The sequence below is a fragment of the Lycorma delicatula genome, chromosome 4 (assembly GCF_047948215.1).
Source record: "Lycorma delicatula isolate Av1 chromosome 4, ASM4794821v1, whole genome shotgun sequence".
NCBI lineage: Eukaryota > Metazoa > Arthropoda > Insecta > Hemiptera > Fulgoridae > Lycorma > Lycorma delicatula.
This window is the reverse complement of record NC_134458.1, coordinates 42,436,601-42,454,501: the sequence shown is the minus strand read 5'-3', so window position 1 is coordinate 42,454,501 and position 17,901 is coordinate 42,436,601.

Sequence of the window (17,901 nt, the reverse complement as noted above, 5' to 3'; positions counted from 1 at the left end):
TTTTAAAAATTCATTTTTTAAAGGTAGAGGCGTTTTTTTATTTAAAAAGAAAATTCCCTTTACTTTTTCGTAAACTAAAATCCATCTACGAGTAAGATTGATTCAATTCCTCTTAGGTATTAAAATAATTGTCCAATTTTTGAAAACAGTAATTTTAAAGAATTTCCTTTTTTGCGTTTTTTATGGTGTTTCAAAGATTTAAAGACGCTCTTCGTTGTTAAACAAAAATTTTTATTTTTTCATTCTGAAAGTGAAATTAATTTCGTTTTTTACTAGCAATAAAAATTTATGATATTTATACAAATGAATAACAGAAAAATATTTTTGAATTTATTGATGAATACGGATATGACAAAATTAGCAGAAATATTTTTAGTTGGTTTTGTTTACATATAATAATCTCAAGTGATGGAAGTTCATCACCTCAGATTCAAAGTCCACCATGACACAGCAAGCGAATTATAATTATTTTTTAATACTGTTAATTTTATGATTATTATTTTTATTTATAAAAAGATGTAAAACAGAAACTAGTTCTCGAAAATTAAGTTATGTAACACACATCGTGTAACTCGAGTAATTAGTATAACTTCCACAAGCTATTTAGGGAATTAAAATAAAAGATCTTTATAAATATATATATGTTGTAAAAAGCTTCGTTTTCCGTCCGTCTGTCTATCTATTTATTCTTTTAACAGAAATTAAAATATTAAGAATGGATTTAACTATTCTATCAAAATTTTGTATATGTTTTTGAGTTGATATTTTTTAAAATATTCAACATCTAAAAATGTTAAAAAAAGCAAACACTTTTACACTTAAAAAAAATGATACCTAACTTATTCAAATATAATTTTAAATTATCGAGCACGGAAGAAATTATTATTAATACCTAATAAATTAACATTTCAAAACTGTTAAAAATATACACCAGATTTTGACTTTTGAAAAAGAAAATAATGTCAATCAGAGTTTTTTATTAATTATAACCTAACGATTGAATTGATTTCTGAAAAACAGTATTGAGGAGTCAATAGCGTTAAAATGCATGATTATTAATTAATCCCAAACTGGCCTTGAACTGCCAACATATCAAACGGCAAGGCTAATCCTCTGTACCACCAGAAACTGTTGAGGTTGAGACAAGAAAAACATCACCGGGTACAAATTTTATATAAATGAATTTAAAGAAAATTTTTTTTAGATAGTTGTTCAATTTAAGGAAGAACATATTTATCATTGGTTTATGTGCTAGAGTACTTTCTTACATTCCTACGACACGAACAATTTTTGGAAATTTTCAATACTCTTACGGGATTTTTTATTTTTTTATTTTTGGGTGTGAGTACAGTAAACTGTATTTGCAACTGTGACGTCGCGATATCACAGGATATAATTCTTAAATGTACTTCATGTTTATATTTTATATAAACATGAAATACATTTTTGATGTACTCACTTTTTATTAACATGTAAATATTTTGTTATTTTTGCCAATAATTAATAAATAAAATTAATTTTAATTTTATTGCTAATATTTTTCAATTCATTTAAATATATTTTTAATTCTATATTATAATTATTATTCTAAATCATAATAATAATAATAATGCCCTTTCTTTCTTTTTTCCTGTTTAGCCTCCGGTAACTACCGTTTAGATAATTCTTCAGAGGATGAATGAGGATGATATGTATGAGTGTAAATGAAGTGTTAGTCTTGTACATTCTCAGTTCGACCATTCCTGAGATGTGTGGTTAATTGAAACCCAACCACCAAAGAACACCGGTATCCACGATCTAGTATTCAAATCCATGTAAAAATATCTGTAATAATAATATAATCTATTATAATAATATTATTTATATCTGTATAAATAATATCTATGTAATAATAATGCCCTGAGGTAGATAATCCCCACGTCCGCAACACAACATCTACGTTCCACGTCCAGAACGGCAACAGCTGTACTCACGTACATTACATATAGCTGGCTAACGGGATTCCGAGTGTTGTTTCCTGGATATGCTTTTTTCGGCCGATTTTCATCAATAGGCCGTATTACAGGACTGGACTTCGCGGTCACCTGCAGATACGAAATTCTTAACGAATATGGAAATGGATTGATACTACCTTTAGAGCTGGCGATCTGGCGGCCACGGTCGAAGTTATTTGCAGGTGTAACGGAGACCTTTCGCTGTCCACATGCCCCCGCGATGGCAAGCATGTAGTTAAGGTACACATGTTGTTCGGGGCATGGGAGCCCTGAAAGCCTCGGTGTGTAAGGGCCTGGAGTCTGTGCAGAGACTGCGCATCCGCTCTCTGCCAGGACATATGCCGGTTCCACCGGAGTACCGGAACGGACCTCTAGGGTTGGTAGCCCTGGAGTGGGGGTGTCCCTCGGCGGCTAGCCTTACTACAGAAGGGATCAACCGTTCATGAATATTGAACAACCAAACGTGGCAGAGGGTTCACGTAAACACCCTCGTCTAGAACCAGCCGTTTCGCCTGTGGCAAAACGGAGAAAGAGCGCAGAATCTAGGAAAATTGAAGTTGAGGCTAGGAAAAGCCTGCAAAAAGCTTTCTTAAAAAGCAACGTTCCAAAGCCAAAATACTTAGTTATTACAAAAGAAGACTGTAATTTCTCGAAGGTGAGTCCATTTATCATTGCTCGAGAACAAAATGTGCTGGAGGCCCTGTTAAGGAAATTAGGAAAACTTTCACGGGACTTCATGTAGAGACTGTAAATGATATACAGTCTCAGAAGATCCTAGGGCTGAAAAAGATTGTAGAACTGGCTGTACAAGTTGATCCCCACGGTACGCTCAACACCTCAAGGGGTGTAGTCGTCTGTCGGGATCTTCTAAATTGTTCGGAGCAAGAAATTGTTGAGGAGTTGTCATCACAAGGAGTAATAGAGTGTCGCCGATTGAGCATGAGGAGGAATGGCGAAGTCCTACCTTCTGCCTCTCATGTTCTCACATTTAACCGGCCTACATTGCCGGAGAAGATAAGAGCGGGGATACATCGTTTGGATGTGCGGGCATTTATCCCGCAGCCAATGCGATGTTTCAAATGCCAACGCTTTGGCCACACCGCTATCAAATGTGAGAGAACGCAAATATGCGTGTGCGGCGAAGAGGTGCATGAGGGAGAGTCGTGTAAAAAGCCTCCTACCTGTATTAACTGCAGAGGACAGCATTCCTGTAGATCCAGGAACTGTCCTGTACACAAAGCGGAAGTAGCTTTGCAGGAAGTTAAAACCTTGCAAAAGGTCAGCTACTTCGAAGCAAAGAAGATCGTAAACGCCCGCAGACCTAGAGCAACAACAACCTATGCTCAGGCTGCGGCTGCTGTTCCTGCTCCTGTTCCAGTTGCTGTTGATGTGAGTGCAATCATCAACAAACTTGCACCTACCTTGGCTGGCTTAATTGAGAGGATAATTGAAAATAAAATGAATCCTCTCAGCACTAAAGAACCTGTTAAGCCAAAAATAATTGTACAGCCTCCTGAAGACACATCTCCAAAACAGAAAGTCGCTCCAGTACAAAAGAAAACTGACACTAAACCTGAAATCCAAGTCCGTCTTAGCGAGATTTTAGTGGATGAAAAGAAAGTAACAGCTACAGAGTCTGTTATGGAGGCTCCCATGCCTCCTGTAACTGAAGTGGCCTCTAAGCCTCGGAGGCCACAAAAACTTTCACAGGGGGGACGAGTGTCCCCCCTTCCACAGGCGGCGACCGGTGTGACCCCCGTGTCTGGGGTCGGCCAAGTTGCCGCCCCACAATCGGCGCCTGTAACCGGTGCCGATCCATGCCCGTCGTCGTCGGCGGCTTCGGTGGTCTCCGATTCGGAGACCGGAAGCTTCACTGGCGACGACCTTCTCCTCGAACACGATGCTGTTCGTAAGATGGAGAAAAAAAGGACAAAAGGGTGGCCGAAAGGCAAACCCAGACGATAATATAATTTAAATTCAGCGAGTCGATAGTACAATGGAACATCAATGGATGTTTTTCAAACATCCATGAGCTCCAACGCTTGGTACATGATGTAGACCCGATTTGTATATGTCTGCAAGAAACGCATTTCCGCCGAAATGAAAATTTTAAACTAAAAGGATTCGATACATTTCGGCGAGATCAACCGCCAAATAGTAGAGTTAGAGGTGGAGTAGCCATACTAACATCGACCAAAGCTACCGCCGAAGCTGTTGATCTAAATACAAACCTGCAAGCGGTCGCCATTAGAATGAAGCGTCCGTTTCAGGTCACTGTTTGCAGCATATACTTGCCGAATTTTGATTGGAATAAGGATGACATAGCAAGATTAATTTTTGAGCTCCCCCCAACTGTTTTACTGGTGGGTGACTTTAATGCTCATAATTCTCTCTGGGGATCGGATCGAGTAGATCCCCGCGGAAGAGAACTGGAAAGGTTCGTGATGAATTCAGAACTTATTATTTTAAACGATGGATCAGGAACCTTTTTCAATGCCAGAGATGGATCGACGTCCTGTATAGATCTTGCACTTATAAGCGGATCGATAGCACCGAGGTACAGCTTCCATGACTTAGACGATTTGCATGGAAGCGATCATTTCCCGGTGCAAATTGTAACTGATGTTACAAGAAAAACATATCCCATCTCAAAAGATGGTGATTTGATAAGGCAGACTGGACGAGCTTCACAGCTAGAACGATACTCCCTAAATCAACTGGAGTTATCGGAGACGATGTCAACGCCATAACAAATACGATACTTGAATCGGCATCGAGATTTATTCCCAAAACATCTGGGAAAATACAGGGCGTATGCAAAACGTCTCATGATTGATTCGAAGAAACGATCCTGGCAGCAATACGTGTCATCCATCGACAGAACCACTACTGCGTCAGATGTTTGGAGGAAAGTGAAGGCGATTTGTGGGCGTAAAAATGTTGCGCCCATAACTAGCCTTCAAGGTGAAGATGGAATTAAGGACACTCCAAACGAAATCGCAGAGCTATTATCCAATCACTTTGGGAAAGCCAGCAAAACGGCCAATTACAAGGAAGGTTTTCGGACCAAAAAAGAAGAACTCAAAGGTCTACTAAATTCTAAAACTGAGTATAATTACTCATATAATGTAACATTTAAAATGGAAGAATTCACGAAAGCGTTGGAAAAAGCAGGTAACACAGCTGCTGGTCCGGATGAAATCCATTATAATATGATCAGGCAGCTGAATACCACTGCAAAACGCAGATTATTAGAACTTTATAATCAAATATGGCGGGATGGAATGTACCCGCAGCAGTGGAAAAAAGCTCATGTAGTTCCAGTACCAAAGAAAAATAAAAGTTTAACAGATCCCAATAGCTACCGTCCTATTTCCTTGACGTGTGCTATGGGAAAAATACTGGAAAAAATGATTAATAATCGACTCGTCTGGGTTTTAGAAAAAGAAAACCTGATATCACCATATCAAGCAGGTTTTCCACAGTACCATTCCACCACCGATCAAATGATCAGCTTAGAGGACGTTATATATAACAGGTTTATTACAAGGAAACATTGTGTCGGAGTCTTCTTTGATCTTCAGAAGGCTTTCGATATGACCTGGCGTCATTGTATAATGCTCCAGATACATTAATGGGGCATTCATGGAAATCTGCCAGTCTTACTGAGCAACTATATGAATGACCGTACTTTCCAAGTACGAGTCAATAGCGAATATTCATCTTTAAGAAATTTGGAAAATGGCATACCACAAGGTTCGCCGTTGAGCAGTATCTTGTTTACCATCGCCATTGATATTAGCCATTCCATTAGAAATCAGCAAAAGCGTTTATGTTGATGATTTGGCAATTGTGTATGCCAGTAACAAGACTGCTATGGTGAGGTACAAATTGCAAAGAGCGATCAATGCTCTAAATGAAGTTGCAAGGAATAACGGATTCCAATTCTCAGCAGAAAAAACGTGCTGTGTACACTTTTGAAGGAAGAGAATTCCTCATCAAAGTCCGGCGTTGACAATTGATGATAATCCAATACAATATAAAGACAGCGTAAGATATTTAGGACTAGTATTGGATAAATCCCTTACATGGGGATTACATATACAGGACTTGAGTGATAGATGCAAAAGAGCCCTAAATATTATAAAATGTTTATCGAACTTAAATTGGGGCTCAGAAAAAGAGACATTATTGAGATTGTATAAAGCATTGGTTCAATCTAAACTAGACTACGGATGTATTGTATTATTGAGATTGTATAAAGCATTGGTTCAATCTAAACTAGACTACGGATGTATTGTGCATTCATCCGCTAGGAAGTCGCACTTAAGAAAGTTAGACGTAGTTCATAATAGCGGAATAAGATATGCAACAGGCGCTTTCCGCACAAGTCCGGCGGATAGTCTGATGTCTGAAGCCGGAATAATGCCACTACATTATAGAAGAGAGATCCTTTTACTAAGATACACCGGCCAGATGTGGCCGGTGTCTACACGGCAGAACTCACTGCAATTCTGCAAGCTCTTCGCTACATTGAACACTATTGCGAAGAGAGAGTGCTAATATGTTCCGATTCTTTAAGTACACTTGTCGCAATTCGGAACAAGAACATTAAGGATGTCCTAATTGCAAACATCCTGTCCGTTTTATACGTTCTAAATCATCGACGACAGCGATGCGTATTTGTATGGACTCCGGGGCATGCTGGTATTACAGGTAATGAAATCGCAGACGAAGCTGCCAGAAAGGCAACAGTCTGCGATGATTTGGATGCATTTCCTGTAAGAGTGGCAGATGTTAAAAACCGTCTAACAAACATAGCAAAAAACAAGTGGAATGCTGAATGGAGGAGTTTAAATACAAAATTAAACTCAGTAAAAACTTCTCCTTATAAATGGAAAAGCGACTTTAAGTTGACTCGCTGTGAACAAGTAGCGATGACCAGACTTAGAATCGGTCACACGCGATTAACAAATTCATATTTGTTTGCCGGCGAAGTGAGACCAATGTGCGGTGTTTGTAATAAAACACTGACAATAAAGCATCTAATAGAAGAGTGTACCATATATGAGGACCTCAGAAAGAGGTTCCGTCTTAGAAATAATATTACTGCTGATCTGGATAATGGAAATGAAGAAAATATAGTTGCATTTTTATACGCCAGTGGACTTCTTAAAAGTCTATAAAATGAAAGTTTAAAGCTGTGACAAAAGAATCTCTAAGCGGTAGTTATATATATATATATATATATATATATATAAGGGAATCTCGAAGCATGGCACGTATAGTGACGGGAGGTAGCCCTCTTGCGTAGGCCATTTTGGCTCACCTGCATTCAAGAGCAGTGAGTCGGAGTGTGTCCGATGATGGCATGGGGGACCCTCAAGGGTGGATTGAGGGCGCGAGGCTATGGGTGTGCGCGGTGCATGCCTATAGCCTGTTTATAAGAAGGATTCAACTGCCACGGCACCCTGGCGCGACTGATATACTGCTCAACGGCGGTTCTGGTCGCCCCGAGGGTGCTCAAACAAACTATAAACGAGACTCGTATAAGAAAGAAAGAAGGATGTGGTATTGATGGGTTGAATTTTTAATTTCATGGACTTTTGAGAACCTTATCTCAAATTTTAATATCGGGGCCCTTTATACCCCGTAAGTGTTGTGTGTTGTACCTGTCTTTTGTGTCTTAATGTTTTGTGTAGTTTGTGTTTTTAAATAAAATTTAAGGGCCCTTTACACCCTTACATATGACGATCCAGATGGTGATAGTAATTTCTTTTAAAGAATGTGACGAGGAATGACCTTAGCAGTCGATGCCCGTAAAAATTCAGATAAAAAAAAAATAATAATAATAATTATAATATAATTATTATTCTATATTATATTATTATATATTTTTAATTTTTTTAATTCATTTTTCAATCGTAAATATATGTTTTAATAAAATCAGTACAACTTAAAAATAGTAATATAATCAAATACTAATCGGTATTCATTATTTGAAGTTTTCACTTCTGTCGGGCAGTCCCGCAACTGCCTTTTTTTTATACGAATAAATTTATGGAGATATTTTTTTTATACAGACATGAGTCAAAAAATATTTTTATATTATTTTTTATCAGTTCACCCAAAACCTTAAAAATACGCGACCTTTCACGGTATAACGAGCTCAAATCTGGTAAATTTGATTTCAATCCTTAAAGAAATTTTATATATTAAAATTAATTTTATATATTAAAATGGCTAAGATAAAGAGATAAACAAACGCAGCGATAACAAACAGGTTGTAAGTAATAGCCAATATTTAAAGGCAGAAGAATAACAGAATGAAATCAAAGTAGGCAGTTACGAGTTGAGATTCAAATCCATGACCTTTCAAATGCAAGGTAAACCTGTTAACTGCAGCGCAAGTGAACTTGTTATAACATTAATACTAGGATTTAAATAAAGTAATTAGATTACATAACACGAACTATTTTTGTAATTTGCACATTTTTTTATTGTATTTATTTTTATTTTTTATTATTTTTATTAAGCCATGAAAAGTATTTACTATTAACTAATATGGTCTCGTATATCCTATATGGACACAAAAATTTCTTTAAATGATCAATTAAGGAACAATAAAAAACCTTGATATAATCGGTTACCAAGGTTACACGGAGCAAAATAAATAAAATAAAAAATATCCTCAGGATTTAGTTAAATTAAAATATATTAAAAAGGTTTTTAATTAAATTCATTATTTAAACGCTTAAGTTTTAAAATCTATAACTGAAGTTTAATTAAATGAAAGAAAAAGGAATTTTCAATCTGGAACAGTTCGTTTAAAAATCCACAGCTATACATTTTTTGCTTATAAATTTATAACTGCATTGTGAAGAATGCATATCTGACAAAAACAAAATGTATATCTTTTCAAATACAATGGTATTTCTCGTACCGTACATCCTGTTATATTACATCATGTTTTTATATATCTTTTTTTTTATAACAGACAGAAATTATAATAAAAATTTACAGCATACTCCTTTTATTTCTTTATTGACATTTTGAAATCTGTAAGTCAAAATATATTAAAATTTTGGGTAAAACGTTTTTAATGTATGTTAACATAATTTATATCTTAAGAATGATTTATCCAACACTCATAATATATTACAATAAAAAATTAAATTCTGGTTAATTTTTTTTCTATATCTAATCAGAAAAGCTATATTTCGAAGAGACTGAACTTTTTGAAAATATTTTTGTAAGAAAATCAAAACCTCCTCTCACAGAAAATTTAATTTTATACATTTTTCAAACATTTTATGTTATGAACCAAACGACTTGAAATTGTTTTTTTTTTTTTTTTTGTCTTGGTTTTATATTTTTTACACACAAGTAATAATCAGTGAGAGAGTATTCATTCATATCTTAATTTTTGTATGCTAATCCACTAATTAATGTTTCCAACCACATGTTCTAGCCGATCTCTTGTTCTATGTATCAAATCTTCAACAATACTTAATCTAGTCCACTATCTTATGCCGCGTAACCAAGATGATTTACTTCATCCAACACCTCGCCCATTACTTATATAGTAAGGGTTAAATTACTACCAAAATTAAAAAAAAAATAATAATAATAAAACACTGATTTTTGAGTTATTAATTACTTTTTTAACACCTTAGGAAAGAATTCGATCCGTACCAGGATTAAATTTATACCTATGAATTTTTATAATTTTTACTGCTTTTATAACTGAATATAAAAATATTATATTTCTAAACCACTACAGCGATCTCCGTGAAGGAATATTAGTGTATCTGCCTCACATTCAGAAAGTCCTAGGTTCAAAACACTCTATAAAATTTATTTTTCGTTATAAGCGTAATATATAAGCAAATAATTTTTTTTTTTATAACTGGTCAAAGTTAAAAAGCTTAATTGACAAGCAGGGTGAGGATGGATTACTGGACCGGCGACTGGATTCACCCGACGTTACGGACAGGAGTCCGGAAGAGAGCCCAGCGGAGATGCACCGTGAAGGGCAGCCATCAAAGAAGTGGACGAAGAGCTTCTCCTTAACCTTTCATATAAACACTTACACTTAAATTAAATTAAATCAGCAATTGCGACTCCCACCGGAGAAGGGGGCGCATTGCTCCCTCCAAACAGTTAGTGCCCCGTTGTGGCGTATTCCTGCTAGCCTATGAAGTGTTAGCACCGAAAGGACTTCAGTGGACGGTCTGAAGGGGAATTACGTTGGAAGGACAGGTTTCAAAAGCCTAGCCTCCCGCGGTCGGACCATAAAATGGGTTCGAGAACGCTGGTAAAAACGGATTGGAATGCTATTAAATCCGTCCTTAAAATTAAAAATACAAAATAATACACAACTTAAAACTTAGACCCGTCATTAAAAAATAAACCCTTAAACACGCCAGATTCTAGAATCATCCACCAGCAAGGGACACTGTCCAGGTTCTGCGATTTGTAGGGAGAATTTGTGAAATTCCCGCCAACTTTGCATTCCATTCCGACTGGCTTCTTGCTATCTACAATGTCCTGTCGCTTTAATTCCTATAGAACTAGTACGCATCTACGTGTTAACACTTTCTAAATTTTGACGAATAAAGCAAAATAATATGTCATAAAATTAAGATAAAAATTTTAAAAAACCAGATAAGTAAACAAAAACTCTAATTTAATGAAAGTTACCCTAAAATTTATCTTACAAAAACAATGTTGTGATGTACCTCACAATAAGCAGATTTTACTTTTTGTTATAATTTGACTGATCTGATGCCCCTCTCTATTCCTTTTTGTTATAATATAACATCGTAAAAGCTTCTATCCTTTATTTTCTTGCGTCTCTAGTGTCCACGTTTCGCTCCATCGAAATAATTTTTTTTCCTTCTACATTTAATATTAACACTTAATTTTCTGCATAAGAATTCAATTGTCTACTTTTGATATCTACCATATTTAACCCGTTTTTTGTAATTTATAATATAACAAAATTTTTTTGCTTAACAATTTTGCTATAAAGCGTACTCCTAACGTGTTTAATTCCTCTTTGCCATATTTTGTATCGCATTTAATTAATTTTGCTGAATTATTTTTGTACTTACAGATTCTTTGTTTTTCTCTGACATTGAATCCATAACATTCATTGTTTTCTCTAACTTATTTTCAAAAAATTATCGGACCATTTTTTCCCTGTTACTCAGCATTGAAATTTAAATAATACCTTTATCGCTTCTTATATACCTAATATATTAATGTGAAATTTTGTCTGTTTGTTTGTTCTCGCATCACGCGAGAACCAATCGACCGTTTCCTTGCAATTTTTTAGATTGCATTCGTGTTAGGCCACAGAAGGTTTTAAGCTACAGATCGAGGCCCTAACCCCCTTGGGGTTTAGGATATTAAAGATATTCATTAAATAAAGAAAAATTAATCCTTTTACTTTATTATATTTCTGTCAACATGGCAACAGAAATTTAACGAAGTAAAATGAGTAATTATTTTTTCTTTAAAGAATATCTGTAAAATATATATTTTGACAATCATGAGGATTACAAACGCGACGGCTCTTCGTGTACGTTCTTGCAGATCCTGATCTTCCTGTGATTTGCTGACCCTTATTCATATCATAAATAACTCTTCTTTCTGTACACTTTAATCACTCTTTCTTTAAACTGTTGAATATTTTATTTAACGGAAAATATTCTTAATTTAATTTAAAAAAATTATATTTAAATTAAATTAATTTTCTTATTTATTTCTCAAATTTAATTTGTTTATCTATTAAATAATATCACTAATCGAAGGAGCAAAGTCCGTGTAATATCGACTGCTTTAACTAATTTTATAAAAATATAAATTATTTCAATATATGTTGGTTGGCGTGTCTCGTGTATCTCGATTTAGATTTCCGTAATGCGTACGTAGCGTGTCAACGACTGTACTGTAATCATAGATTTATATTTCTTTCCTAATACCAACTTTCATAAAATTATTCTTGTGTAGATTTTTATGAATTTTTACTTTAATAAGACAATAAGATTTTTTTTTTTTTTTAATTGAAGATCAACTAAATTGTATTATTAACAATTAATAAAAAAAAGTTCATCTTAAATATATTTTTAATGTTTTTTTTGTTTTTTTTATTTATGACTGAAATAATACAAAAATGAGTAACTTAACTAAAGTATTTTAAATTTTTAGATATTTTGGATGTACTTCCACAAATACGAAAAATTAAAAAAAGAATCTCAATTAAAAAATTTATGTGAACAGAGTAAAACAAAAATTAAGACTTTTTAAAAAAAAAATGGTTGGGGATGCTGAAAACATATTTGAAATCGAAAAACATATTTTAGGATGAATAACGTTTACTAATTATTAGAGCTAAAAATTTTAGGTTGACTAACATTTAAATGGGTACAGTAGTCAATGAACGGATTTGAACGGGCTTGACCTACGTTGTTTCACTCCGTGTACTTTGCGATTTTTATTTTTTTTATGGTTTTACGATGTTGTTTTCGTTTTGGAATATTGGAAAAAAGTCGGTTGGATATTATAATGGGCACGTCATAATTGTTTGAGATTTGGAATAAAGATTACTGTGTTTCTGAGTTTCTCATTTTTATGAACCTTATTACTAGTACTAATAAGGCTCAATATTGAGTGTGACCGTTTTTGTGTGTTGAACTGGGTTTTATATTTGTATTTTTGTTTTATTATCAGTTTTATTATTTAATTAGTTTATTTTTTTCTGTTTTTTACTTTGGATGATCCTTATTGTTAGTTTCATAAGGCTCACAATTGAGTGTTATAGACTTGATTGTATTCGAACGGGTAAGTGAATTGTTTACTTGGAAGACTGGTTAGTGTTATCTACGGTGATAACAGAAGTATTTAAGCGGTAATTTAATTTTTAATTTTAATTTTATTTTAGCTTGAACTGATAAGATATCAGATAACAAGACTATTAAGACTATTAATAGTTAAGACTTTGATAGTAAAGCTATTTATTAAGGTGGTATTATTGATTTTATAATACCAGCAACCATTTTTTGATTTGGGCTACATAGATGGCAGATCCTCATGAAACAATGGAAACAGAAGAAGTTTTTAAAAATATCGATAAGACGGCCAGGTCACCTAGGGTGACCCCCGCCACCAGTTTAATTGATGTTACGACAGCTGGGACAGTTGCATCAGGTCAGAGTACGATGACGACCAGGAAATCTGAGCATAAGAAGCTGAAGCGACCGACAGTTGTCTTCGGCAGAAGAGGAATCCCCGCCCAGTAATTTGGAAGATATCACCAATAAACTAGCGGGTCTCGTTATACTGCTTAAACAGAAATACGGTGCGAATCTTCGTAAGTACATCTTCAAACATGAGGAGGAACTTGCTAAGATACATACTACCTTTGAAAGAATTATCAAAGATGTCGCCGTCATTCACTACCGTTACACAGGCGACTCAAACCGATGAGACCGGGTACAAAAATCTGATTGCGATTTTAAAAGAACCAATGCCCGACGACTAGTTGCTTAATCTAGTGACAAAGATGGCTTGCGGAGGCCACAAGAAATGTGAAACACATAAAACAACTGAATGCCGAAGTTGGTGCGATAGTCCATTTTCGCGACTTAGCCGATGAACAATGTGCCAAAGGGTCACCGAGCGGTTGTGGCGATATTCAGATTGGAGATATATTTAAAGAGCAATCAACCATCATAGGTCGAGAGGCCCTTCGGCTGGTAGAGCAAATACATAGTGCATTACGACTCCTCGGAAAGTGACGAAAAAATACTACTGGAGATTTTCGTGGCCATTCGGAAGATACGTGAATCACCTGCGCCCATCTACATACTCCCAGTGAGCAGACTGAGATCCCTGGCACGGAAACTAGATGCATATACTTTTAGAGATATTACGAAGCCAGTTCGAACCTTTTCCATGCGTACGGATGCTAAACCAATGGATGATAAGAAGCCCGATAGGTGGAGGTCAACCCCTGCGGTGCAAGACAGCGGTGTAGTTACGGTGGTACGAGTGGAGGACAAATCATACGCCGATCTATTGAGAACTGTTAAGAAAACAGTGACACAAGAAGAGGCGGGCGAAGTCCTGTCCCTTAGAAAGGGGACTAGAGACGAATTGTGTATACGTGTAAAAGGCGCGCAAAAAGACAAAGAATTAAAGAAGACCTTGGATTCTAAAACAGCGGAACTTCTAGTAGACCTGAAAACCAGAAATAGTCAGCGCACTATTGTACATATCAAAGACATTGACGTACAGATTTTTTTTCCCCTACTCTCCCCGACCGGATATCCAATTAAGTATACTCAGTCGGGGAGAGTGTCCTTTTACTCAAAGGAGGCGTCCGGCTGTGCCCACCCGCCGGCTGTACGTCCGGCACGGCAGGTTGGCCTCCCCGGTCTCGGATCTTTTGTTTTACATTGCCTGCCTCTAATTCCCCACTTTAGAGCCAAGGTCCGGCTATGCCGTCCCCCAGCCCCTCAGCAGGGAACCGGAACTCGGTCTTTACGCCTTTGGCCTCTAATCGACAGCGCCGACCCAACGAAGACCCTAGGCTCCCGCAGGGACGACCCCGCCGACCGGGACTTGGTCTTTTATTTTAACCCAAACTCAAACTCCCCTGGAGTTCACCCCTTTCTCAGGTACCCGCACACCAAGGCATACGGGCCCTCCATGGAGTGACTGTCCGCCCTACCCTACTGTTTATACTCCCATTCTTCTGTCTTCATCCTCTTTGGCCCGCAGGACCTCCCCGGCGAACCTGCGGAACCATTCCCAGTTCTCATTGTTGTACCCCAACCAGTTTATGAGATTTTCTGGTGTAAGACCATTAATTACTATTTGACCTCTGTTAAGGGCCCATCTTGGACATATGAACAACGTATGTTCGGCATCGTCGTTCTCTAGACAATAGATGCACTGCGGGGTGGCTCTCTTCCCGATCCTATACAGATACTGACCGAAAGAGCCGTGCCCCGACAGTAACTGTGTCATGTAAAAATTGACATCTCTGAGTCTATTGTTATTCCAGGTTTTAATATTAGGGATTAGACGTCTGGTCCATTCTCCCATTCTGGACCCTGCCCACTCTTCTTGCCATTCTTGTTCTATAATCCCTTCCATCTCTTCTTTCGACATACCGCTGTGTCTGAGGGTTATGGCTTTTATCTGAAGGTCTATGGGTAGGACCCCATAGACCTTCAGATACCGTACCCACAGAGCGTAATACGATACCGTACAATAACTAGCAGCTACACGCAGCAATGCCAGTCTATGGACACTTCTCAACTTCTTTTTATTTCGCTGTATGTTCATTGCCGCCCCCCATATGGGAGCCGCATACAGTACCACCGAAGTGATAGCCGCGGTTATCAATCTTCGAATAACCATTTTAGGTGTGCCCTGGTTTTGAAATAATCCTCTTAATGCCTTTACAGCAGGAGTAACTCTCCAACAAATCATATCAATTTGCTTGCTGAACCTTAAACTTTTGTCCAGAAATACCCCCAAGTATTTTGTTTCTTTTACTTCATCGATTCTCTATCCTCTGATATTTAGATTCACACTTCATTATGGTCTTCTACCCGAGAGGACCAGGCAACAGGATTTATTAGGAGCTTTTTCTAATTTGTTATTCTCCATCCATTCGTCTATTGTTCTTAGAGCTTGGTTTGCCTTGTTCTCCAGTTCATTAATATCCCTGTCTTCTACTAATATTGCGATATCATCCGCGTATCCTACTATCGATACCCCTTCGGGGTAGTTCAGCCTGAAGATTTTATCATAGAAAACATTCCATAAGGTTGGGCCAAGGACAGATCCCTGCGGAACCCCTCCGAATACCTGTTATATCGCTTTCCTTTCTAGGGTTTTGACCTCTATGAACCTATTTTGCAGATATTGATCTATCTGATTTACTAAGGAATTACTTATTTGCATGGCTTGAAGCGCCTCAATGATGGCTGTCCAGGGGACCGTACCAAATGCGTTTCTAACATCAAGCATTATGATCATGGGGATTTTTCTAGTCCTCCATGTACCGCTTCTGCAATTTAATGCCCAGTTTTTTACCTTCTCGATTGTGGTCACCGTGGACCGTCCCTTTCTAAATCCGTATTGTTCCGGATGTAGACATTGTTTTTCCTCTATTTCCTCTCTAAGTCTATTTTCTACCAACCTTTCAACTACTTTTCCCATATTGTTTATGAGCGTGATCGGTCTATATGCTGTGTTCTCTTGAATTTGTCCTGCCTTTGGGAGGAAGACTGTTCTTGCTTCCTTCCAGCATTCAGGGAAGCTTCTATTTGTAGGCCGTAGCTGGCTACGTCGACTATTTCCCAAGGTACGATCCTAGCTATTATCTTAATGATGGCAGCTGGGATGCCATCTGGGCCGGGGCTTTTCTTATTTTTAAATTTATTTATAGCTTCCATGACCTCTTTTTGTGTAAATCTTCCTCCCTGGCATTCTATCACCTCTCTATTATATTGCTCCTCCGTTCTGGGGAATAACTTTCTGATCTGCAACGCAGCCGTTTCTTCATTCAGTGTCGGAGCTTGTCTCTCAAGCCGCTTGGTTACTATTTTGAAAGCCTTTCCCCACGGATCAGCATTCAATTCCTCGCATAGTTCTAACCATTTCCTTCTTTTGGCCTGCTTTATGAGGAAGTTAAGCGTCTTTCTCGCTTGCCTATATTGCTCTGTCGCAATGTAACATCCTATTTCCGAACCACCTCTAGCTCGCAACCTCTGGGCCGTCCTCTTGTGTCTTTCCATAATTCTACGCTGTTCCTCTATCTCCCTGGACCACCAGTAGACCATATTGTGTTTAATATTATTTCTCCTCGGTATTTGGTTAGCTGGCATCTCTCCCGCCACCACCCCATTCGGTCGCCCTAGAGCATAGACCAAATGTTCCGTGCCAAATAACGGCTACTGTGCCTCAAAAACTGATTTGCGACCTCGTTATTCCTAATGCTCCTAGTGAGCTCATATCTTGCGTGAGCGGTTAAGCTGGGTGCCGTACAGCACTCGCTTTATGTGTCCCTACCGCTCACTTGTCACATTAAAACTAGATCGGGGAGGCGCACCCCTTGTTACAATTTAAAACTAAAAAAGTTATAAGTTAAAAAGACGGCAATTTAAGCCACCACGCCTCGTTCGCTGTTTACCAGCTAGTGCCTGTCCACCATTTAAAGCGCTTGGAGCTTATTACTGGCTGATGGCAGCCATTATTTCAAGGAAGACTTCCCTCAGACACGCTACAGGAATCAATAAATCCCATTTAAATTAAACAATCTAATGATGACTGTTGAACATCGCCACCTCATCGAGGAACTCCCACACGGTCCGACAATGCGGCTCACGCCACATTGACTCGCTGTTTATGAGCGGCCAGTTTTCCCCCTGACCTCTAAGTTCCAGGGTGGCCCGGTCTCTGGTCCCGCCAAGAGCAGGGCAGTCGAACATTAGACGTTCGTTCGACTGGACCTCCCCGCAGACACACAACTCATCAGCCGCTAGGCGAAACCTGAACAGATATTGCATCAAATTCACATGGTTGGTGAATTTTCCTCGGTATGTTCGCCATCTCTTCTTTAACTATATTTTGGAATATTTCAGGTGTTATCTGAGTCCTATTTCTAATTCTATTTGCCGCATTATTAGCCACTCTATATATCTGTTGATCAGACAGTCTGATATTGTTATTTATCTGTGTTATTTCTGGCCGTTGCTCTCTGAAGTTAACAAAGATGGCTCTGTGATCGCTGGCTGTTTCGTCATTAAGAACCATGAAATCAGCTGCATCAGTGCGCATCCTTCCATCAATTATAACTAAATCCAGGACCGATTGATGCCCTCTT